We start from the raw sequence: 19,911 nt of genomic DNA on the forward strand, positions 1-19,911 counted from the left end.
CACTCCCTGGTGTGCAGCAAGGTTAGACTCAAACCAAAGAAGCTACATCACTCCAAGCAGAAGGGCCGCCCGTGCATCAACATTAACAGAATTTCTTACCCACAGCTGTCACAAAAGTTTCTTAATTCACTTGAAAAAGCCCTTCAAAACACTCCTGCAGAGACCAAGTGGGCCCACATCAGAGACGCCATCTATGACTCAGCAATGACCACCTTTGGCAAACATGAGAAGCAGAATGCAGACTGGCTTCAGTCTCACACTGAAGAGATGGAACCAGTCATAACCGCTAAGCGCACTGCACTGCTGAACTACAAGAAAGCCCCCAGCGAGTTAGCATCCTTAGCACTTAAAGCCACCAGAAGCACTGCGCAAAGAACAGCCAGGTGCTGTGCAAATGACTACAGGCAACACTTATGCAGTCGTATTCAGCTGGCCTCCAACACTGGAAACAGCAGAGGAATGTATGATGGCATTGAGAGAGCTTTTGGGCCAACCATCAAGAAGATCCCCTCACCCCCCCTCAAGTCTAAATCAGGGGAAATGATCACTGACCAACGCAAGCTAATGGACCACTGGGTGGAGCACTACCTAGAACTGTAATCCAGGGAAAATGATGTCACTGATACCGCCCTCAGTGCAGCCCAGTCTCTGCCAGTCATGGATGAGCTGGACGCACAGCAAACAAAATCGGAACTCAGTAATGCCTTTGATTCTCTAGCCAGTGGAAAAGCCCCTGGAAAGGACGGCATTACCCCTGAAATAATGAAGAGTGCCAAGCCTACTATACTCTCAGCATTCCATGAACTGCTTTGCCTGTGCTCGGTGAGGAGCAGTACCACAGGACATGCACGATGCCAATATCATCACCCTCTATAAGAACAAGGGTGCCTATGGTGACTGCAACCACTATCGTGGAATCTCCCTGCTCAGAAAAGTGGGGAAAGCCTTCACTCGAGTCATTTTAAACAGACTCCAGAAGCTGGTTGAGCATGTCTACCCCGAGGCACAGTGCGGCTTTCGAGCAGAGAGATCCACCATTGACATGCTGTTCTCCCTTCGCCAGCTACAGGAGAAATTTCGCGAACAACGGATGCCTCTCTACGTTGCCTTCATAGATCTCACCAAAGCCTTTGACTTCATCAGCAGACATGGTCTTTTCAGACTACTAGAAAAGATCGGATGTCCACCAAAGCTACTAAGTATCATCAGCTCATTCCATGATAATATGAAAGGCACAATTCAGCATAGCGGTGCCTCATCAGACCCCTTTCCTATCCTGAGCGGCGCGAAACAGGGCTGTGTTCTCGCACCTACACTGTTTGGGATCTTCTTCTCAATGCAGCTCTCACATGCGTTTAAGTCTTCAGAAGAAGGAATTTTCCTCCACACAAGATCAGATGGCAGGTTGTTCAACCTTGCCTGTCTTAGAGCGAAGACCAAAATACGGAAAGTCCTCATCAGGGAACTCCGCTTTGCTGACGATGCTGCATTAACATCCCACACAGAAGAGTGTCTGCAGAGATCCATCGACGGGATTGCGGCTGCCTGCAATGAATTTGGCCGAACCAACAGCCTCAAGAAAATGAACATCATGTGGCAGGATGTCAGAAATGCTCCATCCATCAATATCGGCGATCACGCTCTGGAAGTGGTTCAAGAGTTCACCTACCTAGGCTCAACTATCACCAGTAACTGCTCCCTCGATGCAGAAATCAACAAGTGCATGGGAAAGGCATCTGCTGCTATGTCCAGACTGGCCAAGAGGGTGTGGGAAAATGGCGCACTGACACGGAACACAAAAATCTGAGTGTTTCAAGCCTGTGTCCTCAGTACCTTGCTCTACAGCAGCGAGGCCTGGACAATGTATGTCAACCAGGAGCGACGTCTCAACGCATTCCATCTTCGCTGTCTCTGGAGAATCCTTGGCATCAGGTGGCAGGACCGTATCTCCAACACAGAAGTCCTCGAGGCGGCCAACATCCCCAGCATGCACGCCTTACTGAGCCAGTGGCGCTTGAGATGGCTTGGCCATGTGAGCCACATAAAAGATGGCAGGATCCCCAAGGACACATTATACAGCGAGCTCGTCACTGGTATCAAACCCATCGGCTTCCCATGTCTCCACTTTAAAGATGTTTGCACACGTGACATGAAGTCCTGTGACATAGACCACAAGTCGTGGGAGTCAGTTGCCAGCGATCGCCAGAGCTGGCGGGCAGCTATAAAGGCGGGACTAAAGAGAGGCGAGTCGAAGAGACTTAGCAGTTGGCAGGAAAAGAGACAGAGGTGTAAGGAGAGAGCCAACTGTGTAACAGCCCCGACAACCAATTTTATCTGTGGAAGAGTCTGTCACTCTAGAATTGCCTTTATAGCCACTCCAGGCGATGCTCCACAAACCAGTGACCACCACTAGGCGCTTACCCAGTATCTCTCAAGTCAAGGAAGCCGAAGAAAATGTCCATCACTGCCACCTTCCTTGTCTCAAACCAAATGGACTTAGAAAGCAGTCCTGCCTAGTGTAGAAACTCTTCCACTTGTTTCTCACTTACATTAATTTTACCTTAGTCTATCTTTGAATAATTAAAGTCATCCATTATTATGGTCCTGCCTTTTCCCCTAATTTGTTCACATCTTTTCCTGTAATGTCCCTTTCATTGTTGGATGGTCTATAATGTACTCCAATAGAGTGAGCTTATTTCTTATTCCTTACCTCGAACCAAATGGATTCAGCTTTTGCACAGTTAGCACTACCAACTCTCCTTCCTTTTTCCCTACTTAATCCCTCCTGAATAACTTACCATCAGGAATTTTCAGCTTCCAATTCTGTCTCCTCACCACTCCCTACCACCACCCCCACAACATTTCTGTTAATGTTATTTTATCATCTCCCCTTTAGCAATCTATGCTTCTAGCTTACCCATTTTATTCATAATATTTTATGCCTCTATGTGCATATGAGCCAAACCTACCCTTATTTATTTGGCAATCATATTTATTTTAATTCTGACTCCTGTTCTTTATAACTGTTCTTTATTTTACCTTTCCTACATTCTTTGTCACTTCTGCTTTCCTTTATGTTTCCTCATCTTGTGTTTTCCTGTTCCCACCATATCAGTTTAAACTCTCGCCCACAACACACGTTACTATCCCAGCAAGGAAATTGGACCCACCTTGTCTGTGGGATCGGCATTCCTCCCCCGCAACTGGACTGTCAAACTGGAATTTGTGGAGTATGGGGAAGGAACCCCAACCCCCAAGGACACTAGTACTGTGAATAAGAACCAATCCTCAACACAAAGCACCCAGAGGCAGGCTGCATTCCAATTGGTCAATTTTCAAACATTCCAACATGACAACAGAACTGATACTGTTAAAGGACTGGAATTTGGAACATTATTATAACAGTGACACAGGATAACTGCCATCATGTTAAGTGATTGGGGAGACCATTGTTACAACTAACTGGCCCCAGAGAGCAGCATTCACTCCTGTCAAGACAAGGGAAAGACCTTTTTCATGTATATCGGCTCTGGAGCCTGGGCTACCTCACCTTGGTGGAGTTCATTGTTCTCGGTCATGGAAATAACATCAGCACTAAATGGATCTGTCTGGACCAGGCAGGTAACAGAGGAAAGGGATTGAAACATGTTAAGTGCTGACCATCTGGCAGGATGGCTTCAGGAGATGTGTTCATGATATTTCGATAAGGATCATCATAAAAAGGACAAGATTGAAGGGTTTGACACTGCAGTTATGTGAGGAAGGACGGAGACTGGTCATCTCAGGTCCAGGCCTACAATCAACATTGGTAATGACCAGCCGTGTGGGTGATTGTAAATTTTTCAGTCAACTCTTGCACTGTGGGGGCTGCAGTCGGAAGAAGGGTCAAAGTTGGTCATCTTGAATCAGGACCTACAATTAACACCGGGACTGACCGGCCTTGTGGGTGATTGTAAGTGTTTTCAGCCAAATCGTAATGACCTTGGTCTGAGGGATTGGGGCAAAAGCATAGTGTTTTTGCCTGTATTTGTGTTCAACCAAATCATAGTGATATTGGTCTGAGGATTTGGGACAAAAGCGTAGTGTTTTTGCCTAAAATTTGTAAGTCTGAGCCAAGTCGTAGTGCCTTTGTTTTGGGTAACTGGGAACAGTGGTCAAATCGCTGAAGGGTTCAGCTGGGAATTGGGGTGTCAATTTTAAGTTACTGCAGGAGGCTTTGTACTGAGGACAGTTTTGTTTTATTTCTGTTTCAACTAACTATAGGGGTGTCTGTGTTAGGGATATTATTGGATTCAATAAAACAACAATTCATGGTTCAGCCAAACTCTGTGTCGTGTGCAATTTTGTTCTTGTAATTCCTAAAGTCCAAGAACTGTAGTCAGGGGGTACGGGAACGGAACCTCTTACATGTCTCCCTATACTAAAATTGACAGTTTTCAACAACTTAATCATGTAACCCCTCAAATCAAATTTTCGGCCAAATGAACCTCAAGGCTGAACTTATTGTAAAGTTCCACTCTTGCTGAAGTTAAACACCACACAAATCCTGGCGTTTTGTGCTCCACTGGTGTCTCACTGCTCAAGAACAGTTCTTCATTGATCAGGTTCACTCTGAGGTTTATTGACATATAGTCCCTAAGAATGAAAACCAACTGTGAAATGATCTTATACTATTACTAAAGTATTTTCCTCCCTAACTCTCAACTTTGCCCTTTTGTAGCTTATCAGACTACATTTACACTGTAGTTTGAGATCTCGGGTTTCTTGCCAAATTTTGCTCCAAAGACAAGAAATGGGCCCATTTCTAGCCAAAAGGGTGAGGAAATTCAAGTAACTGACATACTTATTCTTATGCTGTGTCCACATTTTCTTGATCTTTTGTACTGATTCTTCAAAACTTTTGCCCAGACTCTTCACTGTTTATTAGCATAGCTCCGATCCTGAACGAAAATTTCCTGCATTTGAGCAGATTCAGAATTGGTGGAAATTTTCATGCAATATTTTAAGCACTCGGACTTCCTTTGAATTTATGCTCTTCAAAGAGATTTACAAATGTGATTCCAGTCTTGGTATTTAAGACCAAAGATAATATGGTAAAGCATATTAAACTTGCTTTGTATGCTCATTCAATTCATCAAGTTGTAAAGCATAGACCCATGAATAACTCAGTGAATATTTTTCGCAAATAAAATCTGGAAACCAACTTCAATTTGGTTGTGACTGGGCTGTAATTATTACAGTGTATAGCGGACAAGTAGAAATGTCTCTCCACCAGTATCTTCATATTTAATCCATTTGATCAAAGTAAGGTACAAGTTATAGAATCGAGAGGGAGTGAACTTTAGCTCCACAGCAGTATCAATACATTGCTTTAAGAACCTTTAATTACTAAACTTTAGATTAAAAGAGGATTTGTGAACTTTCAGTGATGTTAAAGTTAAAAGACCTCATAATAGGTTAAAGTAAAGAGAGCAAGCTGGGTGAACAGTCACTTGGGAGAGCTGTGAATCTATCTTTTCAGGTGCAAATTCAAGAAAAGTAATGGATCACAACTTACTGTAGCAGGGTGCTTTGACCAGGCGAGAAGGGGTCTAGGGGTTCCCTCTCAGCCTTTGCCTGGTTTAACAGTAACAGGGTTTAATTTTAAAACACAATGCTTTTAGCTCCCCCTTAGTGAATCCTTGCTCTCTACTCCAATTGTAAGGTAAAGAAATCAAATAGGTTTCCTTAGATTTAATCAAGAAAGGTAGAGGTTTATTAATCTTAAACTCTAATCCGGTTAACAATGACAAATATGCGATGTGACCACACTAGAATGCATCCGTGATAAACGCACATGCAGATAGAGACAGAAAATGTAGAAGGAATAAAGTGGAAAAGTTTGAGGCAATATCTGGAAGTTACAGTCCTTTAAGTTCAATGTGGAGTCTTTGTTTGCAGGTACGTTTTGCAATTTGTTGGGGCCCAGTTCACGCTTCAATTTGTTTCAATGTTGGAGTCTTTTCTCTCTCGAGGCTTATGTGTCTTCCGTGGGTCCGGTGGCATGAGAGAAAGTGAGAGAGAGAGAGAGAGGCTTCCTTGTTCCAGCTTCAGTTGCGAACTGCCTTCTGTTCCTTTCTGTGTGGCACAATTCAAAAAACCCCAGGTTGCCCAGCAGGTTAGCCATGTGGCTAGCTCCTTATTTGGAACTGTCTCTCCTGTGAGGTTTGTGGATTGTATTACCTCAGCAGTCTCTGGAATGCACTTCCTTACACCTTCAATATCTGGTGATCAAAATCCATTTGGGTTAATTGGAGCAGGGAATAGTCCTTTGTCTCCACAAGCAGCCTGTCTTAGTATGCAAGTGTCCTTTCAGCCCAGTGTCTGGTGATCTTCAAACAAGTCATTTCTTCATTCCAACAACAATTTAAAATCAATGTTCATATGAAAAAATTAATATGCCTCATTCTTGGCCGGTAGGGGGGTTTGCATGACACAGGGCATTAGACTTGTCCTTGCACATTTTAAGTCTTTTAATTTTTTCTGTGACAAATTGCTGAAAGTGCGAGCTGATAACATCACAGCAAAGAAAATTGGGCATTTGGGTCCTGAGAGATTAGGAGAAGCAATTGTGCATCTCCTTAAGCAATCAGATTAAAAGTTTGTGAAATTAACAATGCAAGGACTGAGAAGGAAGTGTAGAGTGGTTAAATTCAATGTCAAATCAGGCACAGAATGTGAAAGAGAGATGGAAAGAAAGATTATGAAAGAGGAAAGAGACAGAAAGGAAAAATTTTAAAACATTTTCAAAACCTAAATGAATGAGACTCCACACAAGTTAAATTTCAGTGCCAGAGAGGTTATTTGGCAGTAATTAATATCCATTATATTGTTAAAAGTTACTTAGACTGGAATGGACAATACTTTTCTTTCTGTGGTGAATTTAGTTTGTATCTACCACACAAGTACAGAACTTCACGCAATACAATGCATTTCAATGTTGAGCCACGCAGCCAGATGCAGTTCTCGTGAAACTGACAATGAAGAGGTGTAACTCTGACAGCAACTTTTGGATATTGATGTTTAGCTGCATATCTGCCTCTTGCCTAAAGTTGCTGGACCAGTTGCACAGAAATAACAGGGAGTGTTATTAGCCACCCCATTATTTTCACAGGAAAAACTAGACCAATCTCATTTTTGTATACATAGGTTATTAAGAACATGCAAAACATTCTATCTGTTCTCTTTACAACCCACGGAACCGGAGTATTATTGGTAGAATTAGTATTGGTTAGAGATTAATTTGATGTGGTGCTTAGAGAGATTTGACAGTTAGGACAATGCTGGAAATTATCTACTGTATCACAGAAATAGAGGGCATTTTTAAATTATGTTGTAACCATGTTGGTTTTACACTCTATGTAGTCTTGTTGGCAGCACAGGAAATTTTCGCATAATTTAAGATGGCAAAATTGGCATTTAAGTGGATGTAAACTCAGGCATAGCTTCCTGATCACACAGCTAAAGGAAGTTCTACTCCTGTAGGTTTTGCCTGAAACATTAGGCGGTATTTTATGCATCTTGCCATGTTTCCAATGGTGGAAACGGAAATTAGCGGCATTTCCACTTCGGCAGTTTTTGCTGGTTCCCACGCAATCACATATTTAAATTTATATTCCAGCAGTGGGCACGGGAGTGCCAACATGCAGTTCTGGCAGCTTTCCATTGGTGGATCCCGCCATCACTCTGCAAAGCACCATTAACGGCAGGACTATTAAGCATTCTGCATTGCAATATGGATGCTGACCAGCCTGCATGCTCTCTTTTCCTTTTCACAGATTTTAGAGTAATATAGCTTGACTCATTTTTATTTATCACCCTCCCTCGACCTTTATTTTTTCTCTCCCACCCCAGCACCAAATTCCAGTTTTCATTGACTCATTGCTCCATCATCACCCCCACCACCGTAATGTCAGCCAGGAGGCAGTGTCCAGCCCCATAGTCCAGTGATGCTTCACTGCAGGTTCTCTATCAGGTTGTCAGGGAAAGGTGGGAGGTCCTCTTTCCTGAAGATGGAGTCAAAAGACCCTCCCACCTTACCAATGCAGCCTGGACGGAGGTGGTGGAGGAGATATTGCATCATGGGATCACTAGGAGAACCTGGGTACAGTGTCAGATTGGTGAGGGTAAGTGATGTGGCTGAGGCTGTAAAAATGTTGATGCCCTTTGCTCCGTTAAACTTCATATCTGGCAGTGGGTAGCTATGCCTTGTGTTCAAATGCATGTTCAGCCTTGGTATCATATAGCAACTGATTGTGGAGAATGTGTAAGTCTGGCGTCTGCTTGCGTTTGGATGCTGCCTGTGACTGACAGACCAGAATGAGCGATGTCAATGCATGTAGAAAAGGGGTGACAGACATCATTTGATATGTCGTTAAATCTGTAATTTCTCCTGCAGGACAAGCAGACCCATAATCAACGTGAGTGGACCAGCAGAGAAGGAGGCAACTCAAGTAGCTGGTGAGGAGGGAGCAAGAGCAGTAGCAAATGGTGAGGCAGGATCATCAAGGCATAAGGATGAAATGTCAACTGTAATGTTGCGGCCATATGTGCACACCGGAGGAGGATAGTATAAAGAAGTGATGATCTAATGATGCTTAATATGCTTCTGTTCCACTTCAAGTGCCCGTATTCGATCAATGGGACGCCATCAAGCTGAAGACCCCACCTCTGGGGAAAAAGCAACCAATGCCCCAGAGGATGCACCATCACAGCTCCTCTTCCATCTCAGCCAGCAAAGATACATCCATACGGTCCGTGGTGGTGGTGCGGGGGGAGGAGGGGTTGCTATTAGAGTCAGGGTCACAATCTGGTGGGAACGATACAGATACGTTCCACCAGCTGAGGCAGCATGTGCCAGCTGGGTCCTCTGACATTCAGAGGACAGCTGGGGACTTGGCGTCTGATCAGCCTCACTCTGATAATGATCTTCTGTTTGTTGCTACAAGATGTCTGCTGGAGGTACAGAGATCTCATAGTGAAAATATGTCAGAGATGCCTGTGTCTTTGCATGTGCCATGGAGGAGTCCAAGCAAGGCATGAAGTCTGCCATGTCTCAGGCATGTGAGCATTTGGCTTCTTCAGTGGAGAGTTTGGTGAGATCCATGATAAGCCTTGTTGAGCACTCGAACCAAATGCGATCTGAGCTGTACTCCGTCCCTAGAGGCATGGGCTCTATGCAGCAGTGTCTAAGTGAGAGGGGGAAAAGAAGCCTGGACCTCCCTCCAGGTGCCCCTTCCCCTCAGGAGACAGGCAGGTGCCATCGTGCAGCCAGATGGAGGATGAGTGTCTAGCTGTGTCTGGTGTCTAGTGCTAGCTGTCCCGGGGCCTTTCTCTCAGGACACCCCAAGGTAAGCAGCATCTCATCTTACCCCCGACATTGACCCCCTTATCTCCAGCAGGTGAGCCCAAGGGGGACGCTCAAGCACCAGTGCTGGAGATTCGCAGTAGGATGGAGGCCTCAAGGTCCCATATCTCCAGAGGACACCCGCCATAGTCATCCAGGGCAACGGGGCAGTGCCATGAGCAGACTGCTTCCACCTCAGTTTCTAATGTTGGGATAGAACCAAGACGCAGTGGTAGAAAATGCAAACTAAAAGAATTATGAGCACGGAGGTGGAACGGGTGTATAAAATGTATTATCTAGAAATGTGATTATGTAGCAATACATTTAATTGCTTTAATCTTTGATGCTTTTTTGTTTATCATCTTAACTTGCTGAGGTGAGAAAGATAATGATTATGGATGTCCTATGGCTGGCACACTTTAATGCTTACAAATGAGATAGTTTGTCCTTGTCCTCAGGATGTGCTGATGCACCAGCACCTGTCTTCTATAATGCCTTCCCTGAATGGCATCATTCCGAGTAGCCTCACCCTCTTGTGCTGCCTGATGCTGGCACTGCGGCAGCAGCCACTGAGCAACAAGAGCCCTCCTCAGTCACATCCTCTGCTATTCTTCCCAAGGTAGCTGAAATATTGGATGTACGAGACCCATGTCTTTGCAGCTTTGCAACTATTGAAATGAAACAAGTATTAAACTTCAACCTTGTTTTGCCACAACACTCAACCATTGAAGTCATGAGCAGATAGCTTGTTTGCACATAACATTGTACACAGATTAAGATCCACCCACCCATCACTGGTCCTCCCACTTCGATTTGCATTCCTAGATTGGCCACATGGCTTGTAATCTCATTGGAAAAATGGTTTGGATTACATTCCAGGCAAGTTTCCCTACCTTCCAACTTCCTGTTGCCACCTCCCAGCCTGCACCCATCACCCTTAACCCACCCGATGTTACCTTAAACCTTTCCTCTGTTACCCTTGACCCCCATTACCATTCACCAGATCACAATTAACTTGCACATACCATCTCTTCCCCCTGTACCTACACCCATCATCATTGATGTGCCCACTATCACCCTAGATCCTTCAGTTCTCCACCTCAATGTTAGTGCTGAGTCCCATTTCCCCACCTATGATACCATCAAATACCATAGAATCATAGAAAAGTTACGGCACAGAAGGAGGCCATTCAGCCCGTTGTATCTGCGCCGGCCAAAAGATCTAGCTGCCCATTCTAACCCCACCTTCCAGCAGCTGGTTTGTAGCCTTGCAGGTTACAGCACTTCAGGTGCATGTCGAGGTACCTTTTAATACCCTACCCTGACTCTCGATCTGCCCCCCTACAGAATCCAACTGCCCCCTGTAACTGTGACCATTTTATCTGCCAGCCAGTACCCTGAGTTTGCCCCACAGGACTCCGCCATTGACAGTACTCACCCCTCCCTTTAGACCCATTATGACCATCACATTCATTATCTGCTCCAAACACCTCCCCCAACAAAGAAAGCATAGAAAACACCTAGTACACATCCTGAACACTATACCATACCCTCCCCTGCACCTCCACTCACCCGATACCCAACTCTGTACCCCCCTCCCCCGAATGCCTTCCCCATAATCACTGCAAAAGAATCACTTATGCTGGTCCTGAGCCTGAAGCCAAACATCCATTCCAAAGTTGGCCTTCCTTGTGCTGAAGAGTTCAAGAAATAAAGCCACTGACCTCAGACACAACTACATAAAGCCGACTGGTGCACTCCAACTTTAAACGAATGTGAATCGGGTGCCACAAGATTCCTGTGCCCCACTGACTTAGTCTGGCAGGTAGGACATAATTTGAAATAATGATAAGGTAATGAGTATTCATACTATGCAAATGTATGGAAAGTTGGAACCCACCACAGGACGGGGTGAACCTCGATCCGCCGCCATCAGGCCACTGACTTCATCTCACAAAAGAAAATGCTATTGGGAATGCAAAATATTAGCTCATGCCTAATTAAGTTATCCCGCTGCCACAAAAGCCGCTCTTGCAGGGCCCATAAAACTCCCCCCCATATGTTCTATAGGTTTCACCCTCTGATCTGGAGATTAATTTAATCTCCAAAACCCACTGGGCACATAGTAAAGTTCAAAACATAGATAAACCGTCAGACACAGTTTTTATGTATATTGTGAACTCAAGCATGGTACAGTTTCTAAAGTTCCTCAGCATACCCATCAGGCAAACTTGTGACCTACTCTATCTTAGTCCACGTAGAACATCTGGTCAAGAGTATGAAAAGGCTATTTGGTCCATCCACAGTCCATGTATGATTATTTTACTCTGGAACTCTTTCCCATAGCAGCTTGTGAGCATATTGGAATTGCCATGAGTGGCTAGATAAGGTTGGTTGTAATGCACACCATGGAGGAATAAATTGCTGCTAATCAATCTCTAGGCTTACATTCTCTGTATACCAGTAGGAGTCAATAACTTGGCAAAAACATATGGAATGGTGGGGCAGGGGTGGGGGGCAGTGGGGGGGGGGGGGTGGTTGGTGGTGGAGAGAAAAAGTGGAAAAAAGGCAAAGACCACTGAAGTCACAGATTGCAAAGCTGTCAGTACATAAAAACCTCCTCCAACTTGCCAACTGTTGTATATGTTGCCAGCATTTCAGACACTAGGTTGAGCTTGGTTTACAGAGATCTCGGAGTTGTTATAAATCTAAACAGTAACTCGTTGATTATATTTACTTGGACTATATACACTTTCCATAAGCCTGTCTAACTTCTGCTCCTCATGATACTTCTTGCTTCTCTCAAGCCTGTTACACGTGACTCTTACATCATTTTCACAGTGGGAGGTATTACTCTCACTGTCCCAAACATTAACCCTTTCAGACCATTATACTATACCAGCCTTGGCTCAGTGTCTCGCTTCTGAGTCAGAAGGTTGTGGTTCAAGTCACATTCCTGATAATCCACTGCAGTGCTGAGGGAATGCTGTACTGTCAGAAGTACTGTCTTTCAGTTGTAATGATAAACTGAAGCCCCATCTGCTCACTCAGTTGGGTGTAAAAGATCCCATTACACTATTTAGCAAAAAGGTTGGAGAGTTCTCCCTGGTCTCCTGCCCAATATTTATCCCTCAACCAACACCAATAAAACAAATTACTAGATTATCACATTTCTGTTTGTAGGAGCTTGCTATGCATAAATTGACTGCTACATTTCCTTCATTACAACAGTGACTAAACTTCAAAAGCACTTAATTGGCTGTCAAGCTCTTTGGAATGTGAAAGGTGTTATATAAATGTCAGTCTTGATTTCTTTTTTATCTTTGCCACTTTATGGTCTGAATTTTGCACAATATGGTGGCTGTCCTGCCGTAATGTCAGCGGCCACGTTGCTGTGATTACGCGGCGGGCAGTCATTTACCATAAAGGAGACAGTTGTCCCCCAAATCATGTGGCAGGGCGGCAGTGGAGACACCGTTCACGACGTCACCTGATGTTGGAGCAAGTGCTGGCGCCATATGTAAAAGGCTGCCAGCCCAGCATATACCATCTCTATTCTCCTTAAACCTTGGCGTCCTTCAAAACTATAGAAAACCTGTCTGGGCAAAGAAGTGTGGAAATTTTGGTTCCACAGGATGCCTCCAGTAGCTCTATACTATGGATTAATGTTGGTCTGACAACTTTTCAATAAGTGCGAGCCATCATTAGCATACCAACACCATTTAAACTACCTGGTAATATTCCCATCCCCCACCCACTGACAAACACAAACTATGTATTTTCAGGGCTGGATTTTGTTATTGCGCGGCCGGGAGTGGCAGCGGGTGCGCAAAATGTTGGCCATCCCATCTGTGACATTCCTGGCCGTGCTGCCATGATTATAGGGCGGGTGGCCACTTAGCATCATGACAGCAACCGTCCCCCTCCAGTCATGTGGTGGGGGTAGCATTGGCTATGCCATTTACAGCTTCTCCTGATGTTGGATTGCAGAATTCAACCCTGCCCCCCAACCCCTCACTGTCCCCACTTGCAGAGTTCCAACCTCCCCTCACATCTGCTGATTAACCTAGTGACAATGGCTGATGTTAAAACAAATTTATTCCTGTCTGGCACAAAAGTAAAACAGGAAAGGTAGCCAAACCATGGCTTACAAGGGATTAGAGATAGCATTAGATCCAAGGAAGAGGCATACAAATTTGCCAGAAAAAACAACAGCCCTGAGGATTGGGAGCAGTTTAGAATTCAGCAAAGAAGGACCAAGGGATTGATTAAGAAGGGGAAAATAGAGTACGAGAGTAAGCTTGCGGGGTACATAAAAGCTGACAGTAAAAGTTTCTAAAGGTATGTGAAGAGAAAAAGATTGGTGAAGACTGTAGGTCCCTTACAGTCAGAAACAAGGGAATTTATTATGGGGAACAGAAATGGCTGACCAACTAAATGCATACTTTGGTTCTGTCTTCACAAAGGAGGACACAAATAACATACCAGAAATGTAGGGGAATACAGGATTTAGTAAGAGGGAGGAACTGAAGGAAATAAGTACTAGTAGAGAAATGGTTTTGGGGAAATTGATGGGATTGAATGCTGATAAATCCCCAGGGCTTGATAATCTACATCCCAGAGTACTTAAGGAAGTGACCCGAGAAATAATGGATGCATTGGTGGTCATCTTTCAAGATTCTGTAGACTCTGGAACAGTTCCTACAGATTGGAGGGTAGCTAATGTAACTATTTGAAAAGGGAGGTTGAGAGAAAGCAGGGAATTATAGACCAGTCAGCCTGACATCAGTAGTGGGGAAAATTCTAAAGTCCATTATCAAAGATTTTATAGCAGAGCACTTAGAGAGCAGTGGTAGAATTGGACAGAGTCAGCGTGAATTTAAGAAAGGGAAATCATGCTTGACAAATCTTCTAGAATTCTTCGAGGATGTAACTAGTAGGGTTGATGAGGGGGAGCCTGTGGATGTGGTTTATTTGGACTTTCAGAAGGCTTCCGACAAAGCCTCACATAAGAGATTAGCGTGAAAAATTAAAATGCATGGGATTGGGGGTAGTGTATTGCGATGGATAGAAAATTGGTTGGCAGACAGGAAACAATGAATAAGAATAAACAGGTCTTTTTCCGAATGGCAGGCAGTGACTAGTGGGGTACCGCAGGGATCGGTGCTAGGACCCCAGCTATTCACAATATATATTAATGACTTAGATGAAGGAACTAAATGAAATGGCCAGAATTTTACAATGGGCTGATGGGAGCCGGACTCCGAAGTAAATATCGGTGACGACCCCTCTTCCGCCCAGCCTAGGGATCCGTCCCGTATTTTACAGATCCCCAGGCTTTAATTGGCCCGAGGTGGGATTTCCACCCACTTGAGGGAGGCCGGCAGCTCTTATTCTCAGCAGCACCACCGGGAGCGGTGGCCACTGCTGGGACTGCAGCCCAACCAACCTGATGGAGCCAAGATCCCCCTCATCGGGGGATCGGTCGTGCCCTGGTGAGGCTAGGGTGGTCATTTAGGGGGAGGGGGGGCGTCTTGAATCCTGGGGGTGGGTTGGGAGGTGGGGATCGGCCCTCAATCGGACACCCTGTGCCCGACTGCCATGCCCCCCACCCGGGGCTCGGAAAGGCCGGCAGCTATCGCTGGGGGGCTTTTCACATCCCCGGCACACCTGCTTGCCACGGGTAAAATACCATGGAGGTGAGTGAGGGCCCTTAAGTGGCCGTTGGGTGGCCACTTAAGGGTCTTGGTTGGCCTCTGGCGGGTGAGTCGTTTCCCATCACCATCCCCCCTGCCGGACCACCGTATAATTGTTCGGAGGCAGAATCGGGGTGGGTAGGTCTCCCGGAACCTGCCGCTCAATTTTATGCCACCCCCATGCCATCATCCGACCCACTGGGGTGGCATAAAATTCTGGCCAATATCTCCAAATTTGCAGATGACATAAAACTGGGTGGGAGGGTGAGTTGTGAGGAGGGTGCAGAGGGGTTTCAGGGTGATTTGGACAAGCTGAGTGAGTGGGCTAATGCATGGCAGATGCAGTATAATGTGGATAAATGTGAGGTTATCCACTTTGGTAGCAAAAACAGGAAGGCAGATTATTATCTGAACGGCTATAAACTGAGAGAGGGGAATATGCAACGAGACCTGGGTGTTCTCGTACGCCAGTGGCTGAAGGTAAGCACGCAGGTGCAACAGGCGGTAAAAAAGGCAAATGGTATGTTGGCCTTCATAGCAAGGGGATTCGAGTACAGGAGCAGGGATGTCTTGCTGCAATTATACAGGACCTTGGTGAGGCCACACCTGGAATATTGTGTGCAGTTTTGGTCTCCTTATCTGAGGAAGGATGCTCTTGCTATAGAGGGAGTGCAGCGAAGGTTTACCAGACCGATTCCTGGGATGGTGGGACTAACGTATGAGGAGAGATTGAGTCGGTTTGGATTATATTCGCTGGAGTTCAGAAGAGTGAGGGGGGATCTCATAGAAACCTATAAAATTCTAACAGGACTTGACAGGGTAGATGCAGAAAGAATGTTCCCGATGGTGGGGAAGTCCAGAACCAGGGGTCATAGTCTAAGGATACGGGGTAAACCTTTCAGGGCTGAGATGAGGAGAAATTTCTTCATCCAGAGAGTGGTGAACCTGTGGAATTCGCTACCACAGAAAGCAGTTGAGGCCAGAACATTGTATGTTTTCAAGAAGGAGTTAGATATAGCTCTTGGGGTGAAAGGGATCATAGGATATGGGGAGAAAGCGGGAACAGGTTACTGAGTTCGATGATCAGCCATGAACATAATGAATGGTGGAGCAGGCTCGAAGGGCTACATGGCCTACTCCTGCTCCTATTTTCTATGTTTCTATAAATTACCTAACCTTTGCAGGCACCGAGGACTCTGGCCTCAGTTGTGCCAGCTTTTCAAAGACAGGAAAGTGAAGGCACGTGAGTGCCACACATCATGCAGAAGATTGTGAGCGGCTGGTAGGATCCCGGCCAATTACATTATAATTCATGAAAAAAGGTATTTAACATATTCAAAGTACGACCCCACCACAGAGCAGCGGAGGTGCCGCCATGGAACTTCGTCACCTCCGAGAAAATTGATACCCGGAATTACAGCATCAGGTTCTGTGGCATAAAAATCTGCGCCAATTCTCCATCACCAACCCCGCCATAGAACGTGCCACCAAAGCAAACACAAAGTCCAGCTCTCAGAGTTCTCCACCTTCAAACACAAGCCCCTTGCGGAGCTCTGCCACCACCTTGACAAACCCCTTGCAGAGTCAGCATAGCAGCAATGTCCGCTGCAAACCCCGTTTCCCCTATATAATTCTGATGTAGTTACCTTCCCTCTCGAGGCACTGAGGACTTTTGCTGCAGTGGCGCCACCTTTTGAAAGACATGAAACTGAAGTCACGAGAGTGCCAACGTCAGGCACAAAATTGAGAACACCTCATTGAATCGCAGTGAATGACATTCAAATGTATGTAAAACAGTACATAAAACATTTAAATGATGATACCGTTGTGTCTGGGTGGCAGTGCCGTCTCCAACAAAATTGAAAATGAGCAATATGGTGCCAGGTTCCATGGCGGACGGCTCGGTAGGGACTCACCAGCCTCCAGCACCCCCACCCCCCCAGGCCAATGACCCCACCATCAACAGGAGTGTAAATTCCAGCCCTATATGTTGAGCCTATCTATATATTTTGATAAAGGAATAAAACTAGAGTTGAAATTTGAAGTTGTTGATGCTATTATTTTGTTTTCTCCCATTTCAATTGTCGTGTTGGAGCTTTTTTCAAATTATTGCTGTCTAATTATAGTAAATCACACATACATATTTTCAGTTTAATATACTAAAACTGTGAACTCAGCCACCAATTTTAAACTAGTTTTGATTATGTTTAAATGGATTAATAGTTCCAGTTCACTCCAAGTAGATACATGAATTCTAATTATAATACATTTCATTGTTTGATTATTTCCTTAGTTTAATATACCAATAAAACTTCTGAGTAAATGCCACACTGTATAGCAGTGTTAGTTAAGATTCATTGATATGATCACGTACAACAGCTATTAGTAGCTAGGACTGCATGTGAAGTAAAAGCTGAAATAATTTTACTGAAGTCACGATTCAAATAATACAATTAAGGTTTGGCCTTGGCTATGCCTTCTGGCAAGTTTCTAGATAAGGAGCAAACATGTGGCTAAAGGATAAAAAATGTAGAACATGAACGATCCAAACTATGAGCACCATTGAAATGCCAGCTTGATACAGAAGGAAAAAGATATAGTAATAAGATACTACTGTTTCCTGCTCTTCAGCAACACAAGTCCTTGAAATAACTCTTCCATGTTCTGACAGTCATGCCTTCGTATTAAATACCACGAGGCTCTATCCACAGTTCAACAAATGAAGTGAACCAGAACCCAACTTTTGTTGGATCCAGCTGATGTAAGCAATGGACAAGAAATGGAAAAATTATAGCCCCATATGTTAGCTTGGCTCAGTTGGTAGCACATTCACCTTTCACTTGGACGGTTATGGATTGAAGCACCATTCTAAAACATGAACACATAAACTAGGCTTATAATTCAGTGTAGTACTGAGGAAGTGCTACAGTATGCCATCTTTTGGATGAAATGTTAAAACCTTGCTCAATCTGCTTGTTTAGATGGACATAAAAGATTTCATCGCAATATTTGAAGAGTAGGGTGTTCTCCCAATATCGTGATCAACATTCTTTCCGAGACTAATGCCACTAAAACACCGATTTGCTGGTCATTTATCGTGTTCGATGACTGGATTAGAATGTGTGCAAATCGATTGCTGTGTTTGCCTACTTAACAGCAATAACAACTTACATTTGTATGGTGTCTTTAACATACAAAAATGTTTTAAAATGCTACACAGAGGCGTAATAGAAAGAAATGAAGGCCAGCCAGGAAAAGTCAAGGCATCCATGAAAGTTTCAGAAGCAGGTTAGCGAAGGAAGAGGCAGATGTTGGCAATGTTATCGAGGTGGAATTAGGTAGTCTTTGTCATGAAAAGGATATAGTATTGGAAGCTCAGCTTGAGATTCAATAGGAAGCTGAGGTCACAAACAGTCTGGTCAAAACTGAGACAGTGGCCGTGGAAGGGGATAGAATTGATGGCAATGGTCCAGAGTTTATGGCAGGTGTTGTGATAGTTTACCTGTTAGTATGTTAGTATGTGAAACATAGCGTTTGAATATATCTTTATGCTAATATGTATGTCATCACAGGAGGTGATGCAATATCACGTGATTCAGTTCTCTTGCACAGTTAGTATGTGTAAGCTGAAGCAACAAGAAGTCTCCAATAAAGCTCTGTGTTCAAGCTTTATGCCTGTCTTTCAGCTTTGTTTGTATTAATCTGGAAAGAGATATTACAATATGGTGGCGATGGTAGTGAGTCAACAGCATTGGTCATCAGCTGAAAATGACAATTCAAGTCAGAAGCCCTACCTGAAGTCCTGCAACCAGAACATAGCACTCCCAGTTTTGCCCCAAGATGGCAAGTCAAAAATCAACAGTAGCTTCAGCCACAGAGATCAGTGCAGTTTGTGTTTTGGTGCAGATTCCTTCCTGCCATCGCTGCACTTGCATGTCATTAGCTGACCCCGATGCCAGTGACCCTCATGCCTGCAAGCTCACAAGCCCGTGCTGCAGCAACACAGATCAGGGCATGGTTCCTGCTCAGCTCTGCAGACATCGCAGCTTGCTGCAACTTTTAAAGAAATGTTTGCTCCTCAGGAGGGGAGAAAAGAATAGAAGGATTCGGCAATGACAGCCAGATTTCCAGAGATGGACTTGAAAGCATCTGCTGTCCCAGCCAAGTACAAACTGTTTAAGCAGAGGATTGAACTATGCTTCCTAGACCATGGGGTTGTGGATGCAGAAGAGTAGGTTATGAAAATTAGGATCGCCATAGGAAATGAAGGTCTGCACAGAATCAATACCTCTGGTTTATCTGAGGCTGACCAGAAGGAGCTATCAAAGCTGTGGGCAACATTAGAAAGTCAGTTTAAGATTCAAGTCAATTTCAGAGCACACCGCCTGGGACTCATGCGGTATAGACAGAAAGCCGATGAGAGCTTGGACGACTTTGTTAACTGATGTAGAGAGAAAGCAAAGAATGTGAATTGTCTGATGCTGAGACCTCAGAACAAATTATGGAGTTAGTTGTCGCTTCCACTACGTGGAGAGCGTACTACAGGACGGATGCAGATATGAGGCAATTATCACAGGGAAACAGTGTTTGCAAACCTTAAGGTCCAAAATTCCTTTTGGTAAAATATCCAAGGCACTCAGGCAGAACAAAGTGTGCAGTCTCTCTCACCAACCGAATAGATGCCTGGCACACACAGCCATGTACAGGGTGTGCAGACTTAGAGGCACTAGGCCAAACTTTGCAGAAGGTACAGCAGCAGGAATGTGGGGAGAAGCCAGAGTGGGCAGTGCTCAAACCGCAGAAGCACACCACCCAGAGATGAAAGGAGGC

Source organism: Heterodontus francisci, chromosome 15 (assembly GCF_036365525.1).
Source record: "Heterodontus francisci isolate sHetFra1 chromosome 15, sHetFra1.hap1, whole genome shotgun sequence".
Lineage (NCBI taxonomy): Eukaryota > Metazoa > Chordata > Chondrichthyes > Heterodontiformes > Heterodontidae > Heterodontus > Heterodontus francisci.